Consider the following 20,000-nt stretch of genomic DNA (forward strand, 5'->3'; position numbering starts at 1 on the left):
TGATTCTGCTGGTTTTGTAACTCTGCTAATGAGTGGCACTAAATGCGTGTAATTAGACAGAGTGAAGTGACGCCGTTTATGCCCAGAAATTTTAATGAACATTATATATATATATATATATATATATATATATATATATATATATATATATACGTGGACGATTCCAATGGTGGCCTAAATACATATGGACAATTGTTCTCCGAGGCAAATGATAGCAAACGGATTATTGTTGAAAGTAGGAAAGGAAATATCAACACGTTCCCATGACCTTTGGCTGTGTCGTAAGTAAAAAAAAAAGAATTATCATCGGAATAATTTAAGAATTTGATAACATTCATGTGTTCATCATCGGATTGTCTCTGTACGCTCCGTTAACTCCCGTGTGTCTTGTTACCGAGCCCTTCCTCCAATAACCCTCTCGTCTTAGTAGGAGGCGTCCTGAACACACTTCTATTTCTACGCTTTTATAATGGCCCATAGAGAATGATATCCACGTACAACACGGATGTAAGATAGATTGTTTCCCTTCGCCTCCCCGGGGGATGTCGGTATGACGAGAGAGAGAGAGAGAGAGAGAGAGAGAGAGAGAGAGAGAGAGAGAGAGAGAGAGAGAGAGAGAGAGAGAGAGAGAGATAATAAGCTTTGGATCTGACCCACTACCTGGACCTCTCATTATCATTCGCACGGTGTTGTCCCCTTTACTTCCTGCCCAGGAAACACAGCTACATTATTACTGCTGCTGCTGCTGCAGCTCCTCCTCCTCCTCCTCCTCCTCCTCCCGCTGCTGCTGCTGCTGCTGCTGCTGCTGCTGCTCCTCCTCCTCCTCCTCCTCCTCCTCCTCCTCCTCCTCCTCCTCCTCCTCCTCGCACTGGATCACCGCCGCTGTTTTTGCAGCTCTCTCTCCTACCCCTGAGGGATTATACAAAGGTCCCACCGTGTCCTGCTTCCTCATTGTGTAGTAGGTCTACCATCTCTCACTTACCGAGCTGATCCAATGCTTCGCTGTTCTCTTCTGCCTTCGAGATTTATCTCGCTCTTTCGCTGTGTTGTAGATCTTGCTATTTCGGCACTCGAGGTCGATGCCGTTTTCTGCTATGTTGAGAGACCCGCGTGGCTAGGATGGCTTGCCTTTGAGGGGCCTCGTTTACCTGCTGTGTTGTATTGCAGGAGTTACATTTCTTTTTTTTTGAGAGCTCACAGTCGTGTAGGATAGATTTCTACAGCCGACACGAATGAGTTAGATAACATACGGCGTAGATTACGTTGGTTCCCCTTAGGTTACACGGGAGTAATCATTAGGCCACTGCTCTCATAAGCTGGTTGTATGTGTCCTTGTCACCGAGGAGGAGGAGGAGGCTTGGACCGAAGACACGCGTATGGAATTGCTTCCATCAGTTTCAGTGAGGAGACTGGCCACTCCAGGACTAACCGTTATAGTATCTTTTTGCCTCGCACAGCTAATCTGTGGAATTCTCTTCACCCTCTCGTCTTTTCCTCTTCTTTTATCGTCTGTACTTTGAAGAGTGTACTGTAACCCTGAATATTACCTACATTTATTTTCTCTTTTCGCTTATTTTATCCTCTTCACCCGACAAGGCCTTGGCTGGGGAATATTTTACTCTTGTTGTGTCGGTCACTATGTAAAAAAAAAAGTGTTGCATAATCACATAGAGTTGCATGAAATTAGGTATTAGTTCAGCTGGTACCACTGTGTTACACAGCAGATGTGTATTGGCTCAGCTGGTACCACTGTGTTACACAGTAGGTGGGTATTGGCTCAGCTGGTACCGTTGAGTTACGCAACAGAAGCAGTAGGTTCAGAATATACAATTGTTACACAACAGTAAGGATAGGTTCTGCCGGTACCGCTGAGTTACGCAACAGTAGGGAGAGGTTCAGCAGACACTAACGAATTACGCAACAGTAGGATAAGTTCAGTAGACACTAATGATTTACGCAGCAGTAAGGGTAGGCTCAACAGACACCAATGAGTTACGCAACAGTAGGATAAGTTCAGCAGACACCATTGAGATACGCAGCAGCAGGGATAGGCTCAGCAGACACCAGTGAGGTACACATCAGTTCGAACGGATTCAGCACATATCACACATGTTTCATATCAGTCGAGATTAGACTCGAAACATAACAGCCCTCGGCCACTCAGATTTTGGGTCGTAAGTACAGCAGATCAGACGGAATTAGAAAATATTCAGAGATGCTGTAGAGGCCTAGTGGTCGAGGAAAGTGGTCAGGGAAAGATTTACTTTTGGAAAGAAGTATGAAAGAATGAGGTGGAGCGGGAATACTGCAATTGAAGTAAGATTTTCTTTTAAGAGAGCGTCACACGCCACTTGGAGAGATACCTATTTGTACATCCAACAACGATCAGGCTTGGCCTTGGACAAAACCATCCTGCCATAGAGAAACTTGAAGTTCTTGATGACGAAAATAACACACCAACACATCAGGTGGGTGCATGTTGCAGCGAAAGACGACGTCTCTGTACCGTAGATAATGCTGTTGTTATTTTCGTCAGGTTACTGGCTCGCTTGGGGGAAATACTTTCTGGCTCACTTGTGGTAATTGCTGGTTCTTCTGTGATAATTACTGACCTTCCTGTGGTAGTCAATTGTTCTTCTTTGGTGATTACTGGCACTTCTGTGGGTAATTACTGGATGTCTTATGGTAATTACTATCTCTCCAGTGGTAATTGTAAGCTTCTCTGTGGTAGTTATTAACTTATTAACTTCTATCACAATTACTGACTCCTGAGGTAATTATTGACTTTTGGTAATTACTGGGTCTCCTCTTGTAATCATTGGATCTTCTGTGTCAATCAAAGTGGCATGGCTGTGGTATAGGATGCTGTTTGTAAAGGCTAGTGTGATTAGGCTACTCCTAGACTGACGACAGCTTGTGGGTACAGGGTACAGGGTTCTCTGTTGCCAGCGAAGGTGAGGAAAATGTTGACTGTGATGGTGATGAAGGTTATCGCTGCGATGAGAGTGAGGCTGATGGCCATTCTGGTGATGAAAATGATGGTGAGGGTGATGGCTATAGCGGTGATTTCGATTTGATGCCTTGAGGGTAGAGAAGATGACTACGGTGACGGTGAAGAAGGTGAGATGTTGCAGTTTCATTGAGCTCAGACTCAGCCTTGAGGCCTTTGAGTACTAAGGCAGACCTATCATGTTGCTCCCTAGCCTTAAGGCCCTTTGAGTGATATGGGCAGATACATCACCTTTATCCTCAGCCTTGAGGCCTTACGAGTCGCAGGGGCAGACATATCACGTTGCTTCCCTACCCTTGAGACCCTTTGAATAGCAGGGTTAGATATATCACGTTGTTCCCCAGCCTTGAGGCCCTTTATGTAGCAGGGGCAGATATGTCACGTTGCCTCCCCTAGAGGCACACGGCAGCAGAAACAGAGCGCCACCTCCAAGTTACCTCAAGCTGCGTCAGTGTGACACTTCCTTATCCAACTGAATTATGCTCTTTCTTCGTGGTCCCAGAGTGTTCGTGATCCATTTGTGAATACCTGAATAATAGTATTAAGAAGGAAGAGGCTGAAAAACAAAGGCAACAAGGGAGGGAGTTGAGGCAACAAGGGAGGGAGTTGAGGCAACAAGGGAGGGAGCTGAGGCAACAAGGGAGGGAGTTGTAGGCTTCTGTCCATACATAGATAGTTCTATCGCAGACGGCTCATCTGTAACACTAAGTTACGGTGTGTTTTAGTACATTACGAAGGGACGTGGTGTGACGAGTGGCTTTTGGATCTCAAACCTTTAACGTACAGCGAAACAAATCACCGTTGGTCATTAAATGTGATCACATCCCGCTCTCATTTTGATTACTTTTGCGTAAAATATGACTCTTATGACAAAATCTATTTATGACTTAGCACAGAGATAAAAAAGAAAACAAAACGCATTTTTTTTTCATTTAGATCGCTTGTCGTCACATTATATCATATGCCGTACGTTTAATGACAGTATTTCATGATTTATTAAGGATAGACATGTAGTCACTTGGGTCAAATTCTCAACAACGCATGGATATATACGTGCGTACGTTTATCTATGATACGACCGTCTCTGTGTCTATACATGTGACAGTATCAGCTTATACTTTATGGGGAGGGAGTTGTTGTGTTTATACAAATGTTAGTATCATATACTCTTGTGGGAGGGAGTTCTGCCTTCACTCGTGGGGGGGACCCCGTGTCTTAAACTCTTTCTTTTATCACACATCTTCTTAAATGTGTGTATGCTGTCCATATTCACAGTTTCATGACCCTGTTCCATGCATCCACGACTCTTACGCTGTGAATATGTTACCTCTTGACGTCTTTTGTTTGTTTTTTTTCAGCAAAAGTGTGTTGCTGATGTTCATGCATTGGCATTGGGTTGTTTTGTCCTTGCATCTTTCGAAGAGTTTTTTTTTATGTTAGCCGAGACGGCACGGGGCAGCTGAGACCCGAATGAAGGCCATCTTATTAACGCTACACACACACACACAGACACACACACACACACACACACACACACACACACACACACACACACACACACACACATCTAGCCTGAGCCAGGTACCCATTTTATCGACCAACCCTTAACAGCGGATGAACAGTTGAGTTACCTGTGGACCAGTTGCCGCAACCAGGATTCGAACCTATGCGCTCGGCCCTGGGCCGGTCCATGAATGCGTCATGGTCAGGAACGCTAACTGTTGACGTTCATGAAAATGGCTCTAAAAATGTGAACGATTTGATCAAGTCAACTCCCCCCCCCTAACTCGGCGACGCTCCTGGGTGGTTTGCAAATCTATAGCCTCTCTAACCTCTCGCTATAAGTCATCTTTCTTGAATTTAGTGCCATCTTTATTGCCCGCCCCTCTACCGTTCTCTGTTGGTTCTTTACGCTCCTTCAAGTGTGTGTGTGTGTGTGTGTGTGTGTGTGTGTGTGTGGAGGGGGTGACATACGGGCCAGAAACAGTTCGGGAAGGAGATCTATCAAGTATTCATTGGAAGTGTGACGCGGCCTCAGCTACGCTCCGTCGTATGCTCGGGGTCCCGCTGAGACTTTCCCTCCCTCCTCCTCCCTCACCGTATTGAGTGAAGTCCCACGCCAATATTTAGATTCTGGAGCACGTACTGCTGCGTGCCCTCAGCGAGCAGGTATTCTCTACGGCGCGCGCCTTCATGCGAGGGAAATACATTTTGTCCGGAATGGATCAGATGGCAGATGTTCTTACATGAAGAGCGCCGCCAGGCGTGTAATGCTTACAGTCTTTCAGCCTCCTTCCATCTGTCCTCACCTTCACATGTTGTATATATATATATATATATATATATATATATATATATATATATATATATATATATATATATATATATATATATATATATATTTCCATACATATTCGCCATTTCCCATGTTAGCGAGGTAGCGTTAAGAACAGAGGACTGAGCCTTCGAGGGACTATCCTCACTTGGCCCCTCTTCTCCGTTCCTTCTTTTGGAAAAGGTAAAACGGGAGGGGAGGATTTCCAGCTCCCCCCTCCACTGCTGCTGCTGCACTCACAGGAGAGCTCGGGATGAGGCACTGCCCCTCTCTCCTGCAGGTGTCGGCTGGCTGTGCTCCCACCCCTCTCTTCCCTCCCCTTCTCTTCCCCCCCTTCTCTCTCTCTCTCTCTCTCTCTCTCTCTCTCTCTCTCTCTCTCTCTCTCTCTCTCTCTCTCTCTCTCTCTCTCTCTCAAAATGTTGCATTTTCTCTCTTTCTTTACCCCTAGCGTTCTTGCCTTTTCTCTGTCCCTTCTTTCTTTTTTTTTTTTTTTTTGGTTCATTCTTTTCATTGCCTTCTGCTGCTATCCCTCAATGCATACACTGATAAGTTTTATCTCTGCCGTTACTGCTAGTAACTTTCGTTATCCCCACCATCCGCCCTTATCATCATCAGCAGCAGCAGCGGCGGGGAAATGACATGGGGAGGTGGACGAAGTGACGTGAAGTGGTCGAGGAGGAAGATGGACCTGCAGAACCCGTGGCTCAAGCTTTTACTCTGAAGTTCTTTTCCCGTTTTCGTGAGATTCTTGCGAAATGGATGGAATGGATTTGATCCCTAAACTCCACCGGAGGAGGTGAGAGAGAGAGAGAGAGAGAGAGAGAGAGAGAGAGAGAGAGAGAGAGAGAGAGAGAGAGAGAGAGAGAGAGAGATGATGATGACGCCAAGAACGAGACGAGGCCGGCCGGAACGCCTGTCAGATCAACTGACGATTATCATTGTAGAGTGAATGAGTCTACCTGATCCTTAACACTGAGACTGACACGCCCGAGAATATTGATAATCCCATGCTGGAGGAACATGAACCCCTTCACCCTCCCTCCCTCGGTGCTTATCACTGGCTGTTAACGTCATTGGCTATTTACATCCATGGCCGTTAACAAGGCTAGCCAATCATCAGCATCAACACAGCCGACAGTCAGCGTCACCACAAATCATTAAGATAGAAAAAAAGAACCTGAATGGATACATACGTTCTTCCTATTATGCTTCGAGCAAGGAGCTTTCGAAAGCTTTGCAGGTGAATATTTAATAGTGTGCCACGTCCTACCTACCTGCAGCCCCACCCGATCCACACACACACACACACACACACACACACACACACACACACACACACACACACACACCCAGCCCGCGCCACGCCCCTCACCCCAGCCCGCTATGGGTCAATAGAATCTCCCCTTCTTACCACTCCCCTGCGGCCTGCCTCACCTCCCTCCCCTCACCTCACCCTTATTCCCCCCGTTGTACGTCACCGGGCACAACAACACGTTAAATCACGGGTAATAAGAAAGAGGTGGAGATGGAAGCTCTCCATCACATACCCCCGGTAGGGTGGCGGCCCCCGGACGCCTGTTACTGATAGGTGGGGATGAGGGGTGGACAGTCGTCCACTAAAAGAGCCGCTGGAAAGGGGCTGTTTGCTCGGTCCTCGAGCTTACAGACTGATCAGCGACCAGTTGCGTGTGTCTGGCGAACGAGCTGTTCGAGGTACGAAGAGGTAGAGTGGTCTGCGACCCGTACCATTCATTAGGAGAGCTGAAGTGATAGGAAGACCCCTCACTGTTCGCCGGACTCAGGCTGATTAATATATAACAGGTCCGCCAGTCTTCTCTCCTCATCGACCCTTTTTTTTTTTATCACTGTCGACCTTTCGTTACCCACCCTCCCCTCCCCTCCCGACCAGTGGACCTCACCTTGCTCCACCTTCTGATCCACTCCCAGCGATCCTGTAACCCGTTCCCACTATCATCTTCTCATGCAGTCACTAACCTACGACCCACGTTTCAAAGCCTCGTTCGGTTCTCATGTGGTTCTAACCCACGACCCATGTTTCATAGCCTCATTCAGTTCTCATGTGGTCCTAACCCACGACCCATGTTTCAAAGCCTCGTTCAGTTCTCGTGTTTATTATAATCCATGACCCACGTTTCAAAGCCTCGTTCAGTTCTCGTGTTTATAACTCACGACCCTTGTTTCAAAGCTTCGTATCATCGTTTCCTCATCATTCCAATCCGCGACAGGCTGTTTTCAAAAGCTTCGTCTCATCATTTCCCAGCACCCATATCTTCTCTCTCCTTAACGGACCAAGTAAATAGTACGTACCTTCGAGACTTTTGAGAATCAGGTGTGTAATCAGCTGGCAGCCTTATACATATTCTGTTCATCACCGGGTTTATTTATCATTTACGGCAGACCGTGTCTACCCCGATGGCACAAGTCTTCAATGCATATTCTGAGATCTCATTTGTAGTACTCTCTCTTACCTGCGTCGTCCGTAAAAGGACTTTGTACCCGAGCTTCGTGCTGTGGATGGAGGCTCCTGACTCCCTACCTGACTTTACTGATTCCAGTACGTGCTAGGATCTTTACTCTAGATCTTCTTTTGACTCATTTTTTTCCTCTCTGTCTCTTCCAGAAGACGTTCCTTCATTTTGTGTCTCGTAAATCTTCATCAGTCATGATCACCTTCTCTTGCATGAAGTAATAGACTCTTACCTTCCTTCCCCGACGCCTCTCATAACGGTATTAATTATCAACACATCACACACTGTGTGAGACCTGCCAGATATCTCTCTCTCTCTCTCTCTCTCTCTCTCTCTCTCTCTCTCTCTCTCTCTCTCTCTCTCTCTCTCTCTCTCTCTCTCTCTCTCTCTCACTCTCTCTCTCTCTCTCAAGTTCGTCTTTAAAGTATGATCAGTATCCAGGTCTGCACCTCTTAGAATTTCTTGAATATACTTACGATGCCCACCATCTGTATTCCTGTCGTCTGTCTTCATCCTCATCACATCCCTTCCTATATACGAACTTTTCATGCCTCCATCTCTATAGCTGTTATCTTCCTGCTTCCTTGTCATATCCCCTGGTATATACGTGCTTATCATGCCTCCATATTTACTCCTGTCATCTTCCTCCTTCCTTGTCATATCCTCTGGTATATACGTACTTATCATGCCTCCATATTTACTCCTGTCATCTTCCTCCTTCCTTGTCATATCCTCTGGTATATACGTACTTATCATGCCTCCATATTTACTCCTGTCATCTTCCTCCTTCCTTGTCATATCCTCTGGTATATACGTACTTATCATGCCTCCATATTTGCTCATGTCATTTTCCTCCTTCCTTGTCATATCCCCTGGTATATACGTACTTATCATGCCTCCATATTTACTCCTGTCATCTTCCTCCTTCCTTGTCATATCCCCTGGTATATACGTACTTATCATGCCTCCATATTTACTCCTCTCATCTATCACCATCATTGTCGTATCCCTTCCTATATGCGTACGTATTATTCCTCCATCGTTACCCCGGTCATCCATCACCATCTTTGTCACTGCCTCTTCATTATCCTGTCGCTCTGTAATCCACAATAGCGTCTACTAATTCCCTCACAGCCCTGTTTTAACTCTTTTCCTCTGCCTCCGTTCTCCCTAATCCCCGTCTGCCACTCGTCATGGTCTCCACTTTAATTCCCCCTCACCCCTAGCATCCATAATGTAGATGTATCATCATCTCCTTGTCCAGCAGCCCGTATCCTCTGTCGACGCATTTGATTAAATCCCCAACATTTCGTCTCCGTCACTTTACACACACACACACACACACACACACACACACACACACACACACACACACACACACACACACATACACACAGGTCCCACTGCCAGCGGTTCTTTCCCTGAGTAGATCATTTCAGCTTCGTGTCTTGTTTAAAGATCTCATCTCAGGTGAGCTGACCCGAGATCGAGTGACGGGTGTTCGACGAGTCCCTATTACCTGTCTGTATCTTTGAGCTTTGCCAGGGTCTCTTCTATGGTGGTGTGAATATGTTGTGTTTATCGTAGACTGATCTGTTGTCTTGTGATCAGTTGTGGGTTACTATCTAGGGCGAAAGTTTGCCTGTATATCTATGAATTCTTTGTCAGTGTGAGAGACAGGAGTCTGTATTATCGTGCTCATGACGCACGTTTCTTCAGTTAAATGGGTGCGTATATATATATGAAACTCTTCAGTAGAAAGTTTGCCCTAAGTTGTAAGTAACCAAGCCATCTATATTCATGTTCTTGTTGCCGCATGCTTCAACCCTAATGCATTTTATTGTTCGTTTATATTCCGATACTATCATCGTTCATACACGTTCACATTCCCAAATGTTCGTATTTCCATAAGTTAATTTTCAAACTCCCAAGTTTCTATCCATTCCTTCGCAATCCTATACGTTCCTATACCACTTCATTCATATTCTTAAACAATTCACAATTTACCGAGTTTATATTTCGTACGTTCACAGTCTCATTCGTTCATAATCCCGTATGTTCACAGACCCACAGTGCACACATTCACAGCCCCACACGTTCACAGTCCTCATATGTTCACAGTCCCACGCGTTCAGAATCCAAGGATTTCACAGCGCCTCGCTTTTGTAGACTCGCACCGTCACACTCCTACGTTTTTCCGTGTTCCACCGGGATCATCGTAGCCTGGCGTCCGTAGCTCCCTCATGTAGGTATCCCGTTTTATCATCGTAAATCCCAAGCTCCATTAGCCATCCTTCCTCACCCTCCTCCTCCTCCTCCCGGACCAGTACGCTTGCTGAAGACCACCACATTCCCTCCCGCCTCTTGCTGTCTACGTACATTTTACATAGCCCAGTGTCCTCCCCGTCGCCACCACCGTCTGTTTCCGGTTTGAGGAGAATCTCTCTCTCTCTCTCTCTCTCTCTCTCTCTCTCTCTCTCTCTCTCTCTCTCTCTCTCTCTCTCTCTCTCTCTCTCTCTCTCTCTCTCTCTCTCTCTCTCTCTCTCTCAGTGAGGTTGCAACCATCGCTCACTGTTTTCTGAGATGACGAACCAAGTATCACCGTCCTCTACCCAGACGAGGGAAGGAATGACGGCCATCTTTCATCATCCTCCCACTCACTCCCACTCACTCCCTCTCTGATCGTACGTGCTTAGCTCGCTCCTAAACCTTGTCTCTCAGCGGCTAAGCTCCCCGGAGTTCAGCCCATATCCCATCATTCCCTCCTCGCTGTTACCCGTCGGCCTCCTGTCCAATCCTCGACCTCCTGTCATCCCCTCACCATGACATCTGTCTAGGCCCTCTCCTCCTCACAGACAACCTCTTTCCCCCATCACCTTTTTCCCTTACCTTTCCCTTTCCCTCCGACAACCTCTTTCCCCATCACCTCTTCCCATGTCTCTTTTGACTGACGACGATCCTTCCCACAGTCTTTCTACCACACCTCCTATCACTTGTGTCCCCTTCATCACCCAGCCAAAGGAGCGTTATAAGGAAGGACACTTACACAAGGTCTGCCTCGGTCACGTAAGAATGGCGAACGGGTCAGAAACCTGGTCGATCGATATGCGAATGGAAATATGTGTTTTTTTCTTCTCTTCGAGGTTGACCGTTGTGTTTCTGCAGGACAAGGCCCGCGACAGGATTTCCCGCTCGGTGGCACTGGATAGCGTCGGAGCGAATCCAGTGGTCACAAGGGTTCCCTCACCTTTCTTAAGATTCTAAATCCTTCCAAACTAAGTTTTCGGAAGGTTAACCCTTTGGGTGAGGCCGGACAACAAGCAGTCATCTCCCAACACACTGGTTTAACACGTTTACGGACCTCCGTGGTGTTGCGGTGAGCGTTATTGACCGTGAAGCTCTTTTGGCGGTCCCTACCCCCAGCGTTTAGGTTCGAATCCCAGTTATAGCAGTTGACCCACAGTCAACCCAGCCGTTCATCTTCCCATGAGAGGGGTCGCTAAATTTGTCACATGTATTGGTTTACTGCTTATCCATATTCCGAATGATTTTTATTTTTTCAAACTGAACGTTTGATATCCATTTACTGTGTATGTATATGTATGGAATATATGAATACCAGTGTAAAAATTGTGATTAGCGTGTTGCAGCAACAGAGCAAACCATTATTCTCCGAGGGGGGAAAAAAAAGGACAAAGAGATATTGGACTGCGCTAATACCTATTAATGTTTATGTGTATCTACATGCATGCATGGCCCCTCTCTTGCAAATGAGGAGAGTGGTATTCGTCTCTCTCTCTCTCTCTCTCTCTCTCTCTCTCTCTCTCTCTCTCTCTCTCTCTCTCTCTCTCTCTCTCTCTCTCTATCTATCTATCTATCTATCTATCTATCTATTTGTCTATATATTTCTCTGGATTTCTCTGTATTTGTCTGCCTGTTTTTCTTCATGTACTACACTTTTTTTTTTTCCTCTCTAATCACAATCAACTGAAATGTGTAACACCGAGGGATGTGTCAAGTATTTAGCGCCTTCCAGACCGGGCCCACTCGTCCGAACGCAGACTCTGCCGTCAGTAAGAGTCTCTGACATCATGTGACGACAAATCATTTAATTCAGTCACTCAGACGCACTGCAGGACGCGGAAACCCACCCGGCGAAGTCGGCCATCGATTGTCCCATTCCGCTTCCAACGAAGCCAACTTGAAGGGTTTCGGTTATGGGTCAATAAACGGCGTGTCTAAATCCAGCCCTGGCACTGACTTTGGCCTACTCGATGGCATAGTTATAGGAAGCAGTACACGCCGTGTCGCAATCCCGTCCCTTTGGCACGGGCTTTGGCTGACCGAAACCCTTGATTTTGGTATCGACTGATGAATGAATAAACGCTTCTCTGATTTGGGAATTACTGCTGTGTAATTGCTTGACAGGTTTTACTTGTTCATTACATTAATCCCCGAAATAACACAATGATGATCGTCGTACGTAATACCTAAGGATAGATGTGTCTTGCCTGCTCGCATGATCTGAACACCGAAATGACTTGACCTTGAGTGAAATTGATGGACATGTCGGAATTTTGATCATATGTCAAGAGACAGTTTGTGTCTTTTTTTTGCCAATTCTAAATTGCTCTTCTGGCATCACCAACCCATTCCCCCCACCTAACCTCCACTACTCACAGTGTTATGGGGTGACTCAGGTACTTTCGTACACATGTCGTCTGACTCAACACCACCACTCCATGTCCACAACTCAGGCTCACTCTGTTTACAGTGAAACATTTGGCGTCCGCACTTACAGTTGTCACTTTCCTGAGTCACATTTCACGTTGTTGAGCTGCTGCCTTTTGTTTCTTTTCTATTCCTTACTCAGGAATGTATTCTTAACATTCTGGAATTACTTTATAAGTATTTGAAGACGGTGAGGAGGGATGTAACACGAAAAATCGTGGCTGTTGAAAAAGCTGTGTAGTTATCAACATTTCTTTCAATTCTAAGTTGATGGGGTACCTTTTGTGTGTGTGTGTGTGTGTGTGTGTGTAATTACTAACTGTGTGTTACGGAGGATTTCTGATTTTTTACGTAGACTTGAAATGCCTCGTATCTTAACTTTGTATATTTACCACGTGTTTTACTCTCATATGTGCACATATATACACGTTTTCTCTCTCTCTCTCTCTCTCTCTCTCTCTCTCTCTCTCTGTGTGTGTGTGTGTGAATTGTTAAAGACCAAAGCCTATCTAATTTAATGAGCATCCAAGCTCTTGTTAAGTGCGTCTTATTGTTGCTCTTACCTCTAATGGCAGATTGAAACTCTGTCTAGATATATTTGCCTTTAAGAATACACAACAATCGAGGAATTTGAATCATACTTATGATGAAGAATTGTCGGCTTTTGATCCTCACAAGCGTTGCCATCCACTTTTTGACAGGCAGCCAACACCTTTGAATTAACGAGAATTGGGTCAGATATACCTAGCAGCAGAGAAGAGCATTTTCTCGCCGGTTCACTATTTCTCCGACCTTCCTGACTCATGGAGAGTAAACCTGCTTAGCGTTAAGAACACCTCCACACACACACACACACAGCTCAGGTCCGCAAGCTGGGACTTCATCGCCCGTAGATGGGATGGAGTCCAGGTTATGTAGCATTGCTTACCGTGTCATCTCCTCATCTTTTAAACTCTTCGGTTAGAATGAACTCTGGGGATCTGAGTTTCACTCTTCCACAAGAAATTAGAACAAGAACGAAAATATACTAGGCAGGCCGGTGAGAATCTCATTATTGTTAGATATTCTCTCTAATCTTTTAACAAGACTCGTGTATCTGGACTGCCAGAAAGCATTTGACGCCACACACACCCCATGGGAATCTGATTAAGACGTTCGGGTCACTAGGCAGGAATAGATTGGAGTCTCCTTCAGTGGATAGATCATCTTAGTGGACGGGAACAGAGAACGCATGTCGGAGAAGCCTTTTCGAAGTGGGTGGAGGTCACTACTGGAGTACAGCACGGGGTTCAGCTGTGGGGGCTCTTACTCTACTTGATCTAAATCGATAAGGTTGCTTGAGGAGAAGGTCTCCTACTTGAATATGTAGTGTAGATTATGCAAAGGTAATGAGGGAAAGTGAAAAATTGAGAAGGATTGCAACAGTTTTACATCAGGGACTTGGATTGAAAAGTTAGTGTGATGCATGGCTGATGATATGAAGCCACGGGGAAATGGAGAGCAATAAGGTTCGTACACATTGGAAGACCTCAGTATATATATTACCCAGCATGAAATACACTTCTGCAATCTGCAATATGAGGAGGACTTGGAGATTACTTCTTCCCTAATCTGCCTCCAGTCTCGCATGAGGAGACTAAAGGAGACAAATTTTGTGTTGACAGATATTAGAATCGCATTAGGGTCGCATTCAAGTATATGGATAAGAAAATATTCTGCAAGTTGTTCATATTCTCCTTCACGACAAGATTAGAATTCTATCTCTCTTATGGACTCCCGGTGTAGCGCTTAGCGTTGCTGGTCGTTGACGCATGCGCGGGACGCCCGGGGTCGATCGCATGGGTTTGAATCTTTGTTGTGGCAGTCAGTCTAAACTCAACCCAGCTGTTCATCTTCTCCAAGGGGTTGGTCGATAAAATGGGTACCTGACTTAGGCTGGATATATATATATATATATATATATATATATATATATATATATATATATATATATATATATATATATATATATATATATTCTTTTTTCTTTTATACTATTCGCCATTTCCCGCATTAGCGAGGTAGCGTTAAGAACAGAGGACTGGGCCTTAGAGGGAATATCCTCACCTGGCCCCCTTCTCTGTTCCCTCTTTTGGAAAAAAAAAAAAAATGAGAGGGGAGGATTTCCAGCCCCCCGCTCCCTTCCCTTTTAGTCGCCTTCTACGACACGCAGGGAATACGTGGGAAGTATTCTTTCTCCCCTATCCCCTATCCTATATATATATATACACACATAGTGTGTTAATGACATGGCCCAGATAAGAGCATACAGTTGTACACGCCATTTCAGTTAACGTAAGAAATTACTTTGGTCCCCGTACCGAGAGAAGCACAAAGGACCATTAGTGAGGGTCCAGAGGAGGATAACAAAGATGGTATCAAAATTCAGACGAAACATGTAGGGGTAGGACCACCAGAGGACATGGTATGAAATAAAGCAAGAATCTTGCTAAACAAGATGAAAAGAAGTACTTTTAATCATACAAGAGCGGTGGATGAGTGAAGTAAACTGGAAGAGGATTAGGTTGATGCAGACAGCATACAGAAGTTTCAAAACGTGGTAAAATATTAGAAAATGTCCAAGAGATGGGGAACCCACAAGTGTACAGTTCCGTCCCCATACAATACAAGTTGGTAATTACAAGAAGGTAATTATCCTTAACCCCTGAAGAAGGTGTTAGAGATTTCGGTTGGTGGATGTAGTCTCACGCTGACGGCCTTGATGACTGTGGTAAGAAATATAGATGCGCTGTGTTTCCAAGGTTCAAGTCCTGGGCGTGGCGCTCTGTTCACAGCCAACCCAGCTGTTCTTCCCCGTCTTAACGGACGTCGATAATCGAGTTCTTGGCTTAAGGTTGGGGTGGGTATGTGTGTTTCAAAGAGTAACTAGACATGGTACATATAGAAGGATAAGAGACGGGGCGCCACGAGTGTGAATACTCTCTTACCATAAGACACAAATAGTAACCACACACACACACACACACACACAAGCACAAACACACACACACCACACACACACACACACACACACACACACACACACACACACGAACAGAGAGAGAGAGAGAGAGAGGGGAGGAGGAGTAGGAGGAGGAGGACCAGTACTGCACCAGAGAAGTCCCACTTGGGTAAACAGCAGATAACACCAAACTGTGTTAAAGCGAGGGAGTGAGGCGTGCGCTACCGGAACCGGGCAGAGGCCGGCCGGAGGAGAAGCACGCAGGTTATGTATATCAACATTTTTCAGTTGTATATTTTCCCAGCCTCAGATGCCGGGGGAGGGTGAGGGAGTGGTGGGAGGAAAAAATAATAACCCACCGTTTGTGCGGAAAAATATTCGAGTGTATGAAAAAAAAAGGAGGGAAAAAAAAGAGGAGATACGCGCAGGAACGTGTGGGTGTGACACATGAATATGTAGCAGCCGAGGGGAAAATAAGGCGAAGTGCTGCTGTTGCTGCTGCCTTGCTTAGCTGTGCCTCCAGGTCGTTGCCCCGCATGGGAGGAATTGACTCTCTCCTCCCCCCCTCTCTCACTCGCCCCTGAGTGACTACGAGGCACGCCTTCGTCACAGATGAAATACTGATGATACTGCCGTCGATTGCTGAATAACGCCCACATTCGCTGGGAAAATAAAGCTTAGGGCAGCGTTGGTACATCCCAGCGACCAAACCTCCAAGTTCTGGGGTCTGGACACGGACGGATACTAGCGAAGATATTAACCCGGTGGAAATGATCGCCCACGGGCCTGATAGTGAAGAGGTTACTGCTATTCATAGTTCCCATTTACATCGGCTTAGATGGAAATTAGCATATTCCAGGAATGCCCAACTGATGCTGAAAACATAATGGTCGTGTTCTTTATCCATTTCATAACAGGACAAGAGGCGAAGTTATAAGTCACTTTACCAGGCTCTTCGTCTTCATTCGTAGCTCAGGAGGGCGTCTGGGACCCGGGCGGGAGCAAGGGTGGTATCAGCTGGAGCGAGTTAACTCGGGGGTTTATCATCAAGACGATGCGAATTGCTCGTTTGTGTGTGTGTGTGTGTTGTGGGGGGGAGAGTTAAATCAGCTGGTGGTGCAAAGAGCATCTGTGGATGGCAAGCGAATTTGCAACTTGCCAACAAGGCACCGCGTCCGCAGCGCCCCGCTCCCGAACTGAGAGTCTTGACACTCCAGTGAGGAACTGCCCAGCTGAACACCAGAGAGTGAGAGAGAGAGAGAGAGAGAGAGGGAGAGAGAGAGAGAGAGAGAGAGAGAGAGAGAGAGAGAGAGAGAGAGAGAGAGAGAGAGAGAGAGAGAGAGAGAGAGTAAAACCGGCACAGTACGTCGGGCAGTTACAGTGGTAAGCAAATCAAACGAGCCTTCAGATTAAGTTCGGATTATCATCGGAATTTTGATTAGATTAGGAGAGTGTAATTAGTGGAGAGTGGCTCTGCTACCTAACCCCCCCAACCCTTTCTCCTTCCCCATCTCCAACTCTCTCTGATACTACCCCTCTCCCTCCCCCCCATTCCCTTCCCCTTACCCCCACCTCCAACCCCTCGGGTCCTCTAGGTCCACACCCCTTTCTACTCCCTCTCGAGGCCAGAAGAAAAATCAGGAGGGAGAGGAGTTTCTTAATTCCTCTTTCTTCAGGGGAAAGACGTGTGTGGCTCCCGAAACAAAAACTGGGAAAAAAAAAAGGTTTTCTTCGCCCCCCCCCTCCCCCAAAAAAAAATAAAAAAGAAGAAGAAGAAAGTTTCCATTTAGTGGCCAACGGCGGGAGTCTGTTTTGTGCCGAGTCTCCTGGTGGAAGAACCTCACTATCCCAGCCTGGCTAAGTTTCGGGTATTTCCCGTGGGACGGGATTGTGGCCGGGATGGGACAGTAAGGATAATCACTGGTACGGAACCAATTGAATCTATAGATTCAAGTAGATGTGGAACTTTACCTGTGCACGCGCGTGTATGTATATATATATATATATATATATATATATATATATATATATATATATATATATATATATATATGTGTGTGTGTGTGTGTGTGTGTGTGTGTGTGTGTTTAAGTATTCGCCTTTTTACTTGGGTAGCATCATGAACTTCGCTTCGCTTTGCTCCTTCGTCTGCTTCTTCGTTTAGAAAATGATGATACAGGAAGCGAGTACTTCCCGTCCTCCTTCTTCTGTGTCTCTTTATAAAGTTCCCTTCTCCGACAGACAGACAGGAGCTGCGCCGGGTCGTATTCTTTATCCCCCGCACACAAGAGGTGTGTCATTATTATCATGACCTCAAGACCTGTTCCTAATGAAGAGTCCGGGTGATACCTAGGACCTTGCTGAAGTGTCCTGCAGCCAGTGGCTAAGTTACATCCCGTAGCTGGGAAATGTAGACTCCCTTGGAGTGACTTGTCTGGATAATTCGCTCCTACATAGACAGATTTCCACCCGGAATTTTCCCGGGAACTCTCTGGTTTCGCAATAGCAAGATGTCTGTTTTCCTTGTCCCTACGTAGACAGATTGTACTCGGAACAGTCTCCTCTCACAGCTGCTATTTATGTCTGTCTTTTTTTTTTCTCTCTCTCTTTCTTTCCTCGCCAGGAAGTCATGAGGGCCATTCGTTAGAATCTTACGCCAGTTGTTCGGAGGAGTTACCGTCTTCTGGGACGAGCCGCGAATTCCCACCCTCTTGAATAAACATTTTATCACGGAGCTTGAGGAGGGAATCTTTAAGCAGTGGAGGAGGAGGAAGAAGCTTACCAGAGGCGAATTAAACAAGCCCAAGTATTCTGCCAAAACCAGCTGACCACGAAGACCAATAACCTCAAACACGTCTTCGACTCCGTCTGTGCAGATGCATTTCAGCCAGATCAAAATCCCTGATGACGGAGGTAGGTCTCGTTCAGGCCCCGGGCGGAGGGGGAAGTCGGGGGCTTCATAAGCAGTGTGGACACAGCACTTGTCAGGGAGGAGACCAGAGGGGCCGAGAACAATTGAGGAACTAAGGACGACGCCGTAATGATGCGGGCACAAGCAACTGGAGCTCTGGACGAGGAGGCAATCCCAGCATCATCGTTAACTGTGACGGTCGTTAACGTTGTGGATACTACGGACGAGGCCGAAGCTTAGAACGCCTGGAGTTGACTTCTTGTCATCCTCAACCGTGATTGGCAGCGGTAGCGTAGCAAGATTAGCCTCTTCAGCGCCATACTCTGAAAACGACGTTGCTAACTGGAGCACCAGGCGTTCCTTCATCTGATGACGGAGGATGAAAACACTCGTAGAAAATGAGGAAAGAACGACAACCATTCCCGTGAGTAGTGCCCATGGTTTCCTGGTCGGACGGAGAGCTCGTTTCCAGCATCTTGGCCAAACGGGGGGTAGACCGTATGTCCTCCCTTCCGGAGCTAGTCTTGGTCACACCCATTTGAGTCCCAAAGTTTGACTCAGGAACTGGAGAGAGAGAGAAGCTATGGTCGTCAGCTTTAGTGGGGACAGTTGACCACTGTGGGGTCGAGGGCTGGACTAAATCAATGTGCTTTAAAACCACTGCGTCCAACGCAGGTCCTCGAAGCGAAGTCTATTGAAAAAAACAAAAGCTAAAGAGAAATTTTCTTCACCTCAGTTGCCGTCAGACTATTTTCTCTCTTAAAGCATAAAATGTGTGAGTGAGAGAGAGAGAGAGCTATCAAATATAATTCAATCCTGAAAGCAATCATAAACCATGGGACACTGGCCTGGTCAACCACTGCGGAAATTGAAAAAAAAAAAAAAAAGGAAAGCCAGACTCAGGCAGCAGAAATGGTGGTGTTGAAAATAGAGGAGTGACGGGAGGTGAGAGAGGTGGAGGTACGGGATCCGAACGGATCATCTGTGTTAAAACATGTGGGAAGAAACTGACTCTCTCTGCTACCTTGCAGGTGCAAAAAGTGGACATCTAAAGTGACTCTAAAGACAAGTTCTTCAGCATAGATACTATGAGGGAAATGACCTACTTGAAGGTCTAGGACGAGGTAGATTAAAGGTGTTGAAGGATACATTCTCAGGACATAAATGGTCGAAGTTGAGGACGGTGGGATCTGGTAGCAACTTAGTAGGGGAGACTGGATTAAAACACATGAAGGTTGTGCTCAGGTCACCCTTTCATGGTGGGAACCTTATCTTTCCCTTGTAATTCGGCACCTCTTGATTCAGGTACCATCTTTGTTGTCCTTCTATGTACCCTGTGTGTCTGTTCTTTGTGTGTGTAATTACGTGCTACTTGTACTTGACAGGGAGGATGTTTTACACTTGTTGAGCCCCCCATCTCTTTGAACAGTCTCTGTCATGCAACTTCTTAAGGTTAAGTTTCACATTAACCGTATAGAACCTTAGTCATTCTTTTCCATGTGTGTGTGTGTGTGTGTGTGTGT

At 46.1% G+C, this 20,000-nt stretch overlaps 1 protein-coding gene across 1 annotated transcript in view; it reads right to left on the reverse strand.

Moving 5' to 3' along the window:
• The window catches only part of LOC139756069 (protein turtle homolog B-like), a 176,203-nt gene that overhangs the window by 96,559 nt on the left and 59,644 nt on the right, over positions 1–20,000 (reverse strand).

This window comes from Panulirus ornatus, chromosome 20, assembly GCF_036320965.1.
Source record: "Panulirus ornatus isolate Po-2019 chromosome 20, ASM3632096v1, whole genome shotgun sequence".
NCBI lineage: Eukaryota > Metazoa > Arthropoda > Malacostraca > Decapoda > Palinuridae > Panulirus > Panulirus ornatus.